Here is a 2,640-nt window from a genome sequence, read left to right as displayed (position 1 = left end):
CATGATGCTGCCACCACCATGCTTCACTGTTGGTATTGTATTGGGCAGGCGATGAGCAGTGCCTGGTTTTCTCCACACATACCACTTAGAATTATCACCAAAAAAGTCTATCTTTGTCTCATCAGATTGGGAGTCCTTCATGTGTTTTTTTTTAGCAAACTATATGCAGGCTTTCATATGTCTTGCACTGAGGAGAGGCTTCTGTCAGGCCACTCTGCCATAAAGGCCCAACTGGTGGAGGGCTGCAGTGATAGTTGACTCTGTGGAACTTTCTCCCATCTCCCTGCTGCATCTCTGGAGCTCAGCCTCAGTGATCTTGGGGTTCTTCTTTACCTCTCTCACCAAGGCTCTTCTCTCACGATTGCAGTTTGGCTGGATGGCCAGTCTAAGAAGACTTTTGGTGGTCCCAAACTTCTTGCATTTAAGTATTATGGCGGCCACTGTCCTCTTAGTAACCTTCAGTAATGCAGAAATTCTGTTGTAACCTTGGCCATATCTGTGCCTTGCCACAGTTTGGTCTCTGAGCTCCTTGGCCAGTTCCTTTGACCTCATGATTCTCATTTGGTCCGACATACACTGTGAGCTGTAAGGTCTGCTATAGACAGGTGTGTGCCTTTCCAAATCAAGTCTTACCAGTTTATTTAAACACAGCTGGACTCCAATGAAGGAGTAGAACCATCTCAAGGAGGATCACAAGGAAATAGTCACCATGTGACTTAAATATGAGTGTCTGAGCAAAGGATCTGAATACTTATGACCATGTGATATTTCAGTTTTTCTTTTGTATTACATTTTCAAAAATTACTACATTTCTCTATTTTATTTTACTTACCATTAGTATGGTGTTTTAGGGATGATATGTGTCATAGAAAATATTAAAAATCCTTGAAGTCATTCATATCCCCCTCCCTCCCTATTTATTCCATCTCCAATTTGCCATAACGAAACAGGAGCTAGCGCTCAAAGCTGCCTTTATGTAAAATGGCAGTGTACAAAGAAATGTGAACCATCCTAATTAAAATGCAAAGAGTCCTCTTTATGCCCAGGTGACTGAACGAGGATGTATATTGTGCATAGGCAGGAAAAGGCTTAATAAAGGTACCTTCACACTAAGCGACGCTGCAGCGATACAGACAACGATGTCGATCGCTGCAGAGTCGCTGTTTAGTCGTTGTGTGGTCGCTGGAGAGCTGTCACACAGACGTCTCTCCAGCGACCAACGATGCCGAAGTCCCCTGGTAACCAGGGTAAACATCGGGTTACTAAGCGCAGGGCCGCGCTTAGTAACCCGATGTTTACCCTGGTTACCATTGTAAAAGTAAAAAAAAAAAAAACACATACTCACATTCCGGTGCCCGGCGTCCGCTTCCCTGCACTCCTCCTGCATCCTGTGTCAGCGCCGAACATCTCCGGCATCTCCCACAGAGCAGAGCGGTGACGTCACCGCTCTGCTTTACGGCCGGCACTTACACAGGATGCAGGAGGAGTGCAGGGAAGCGGACGCCGGGCACCGGAATGTATGTGTTTTTTTTTTACTTTTACAATGGTAACCAGGGTAAACATCGGGTTACTAAGCGCGGCCCTGCGCTTAGTAACCCGATGTTTACCCTGGTTACCAGTGAAGACATCGCTGGATCGGTGTCACACACACCGATCCAGCGATGTCAGCGGGAGATCCAGCGACGAAATAAAGTTCTGGACTTTCAGCAACGACCAGCGATCTCACAGCGGGATCCTGATCGCTGCTGCGTGTCAAACACAACGATATCGCTATCCAGGACGCTGCAACGTCACGGATCGCTATCGTTCTCGTTGTAAAGTTGCTTAGTGTGAAGGTACCTTAAGTTTTGAGCAGATTAAAGGAATATCTCACACCCTTTAGAAATAGCCATGGTCACTGAGCTTACACATAATCAAGACCTTGGAAGTGCTTTTGCGGTACCTTCACACTAAGCGACTTTACAACGATAACGATAGCGATCAGTGACGTTGCAGCATCCTGGATAGAGATATCGTTGTGTTTGACAGGCAGCAGCGATCAGGATCCCGCTGTGAGATCGCTGGTCGTTGCTGAAAGTTCAGAACTTTATTTCGTCGCTGGATCTCCCGCTGACATCGCTGAATCGGTGTGTGTGACACCGATCCAGCGATGTCTTCACTGGTAACCAGGGTAAACATCGGGTTACTAAGCCCAGGGCCGCGCTTAGTAACTCGATGTTTACCCTGGTTACCATTGTAAAAGTAAAAAAAAAAACACATACTCACATTCCGGTGCCCGGCGTCCGCTTCCCTGCACTCCTCCTGCATCCTGTGTAAGTGCCGGCTGTAAAGCAGAGCGGTGACGTCACCGCTCTGCTCTGTGGGAGATGCCGGAGATGATCGGCGCTGACACAGGATGCAGGAGGAGTGCAGGGAAGCGGACGCCGGGCACCGGAATGTGAGTATGTGTTTTTTTTTTTACTTTTACAATGGTAACCAGGGTAAACATCGGGTTACTAAGCGCGGCCCTGCCCTGACTTCGGCATCGTTGGTCGCTGGAAAGCCGTCTGTGTGACAGCTCTCCAGCGACCACACAGCGACTAAACAGCGACGCTGCAGCGATCGGCATCATTGTCTGTATCGCTGCAGCGTCGCTTAGTG

Source organism: Ranitomeya variabilis, chromosome 5, assembly GCF_051348905.1.
Source record: "Ranitomeya variabilis isolate aRanVar5 chromosome 5, aRanVar5.hap1, whole genome shotgun sequence".
Taxonomy (NCBI): domain Eukaryota; kingdom Metazoa; phylum Chordata; class Amphibia; order Anura; family Dendrobatidae; genus Ranitomeya; species Ranitomeya variabilis.
Note: the sequence above shows the minus strand (reverse complement) of the source record.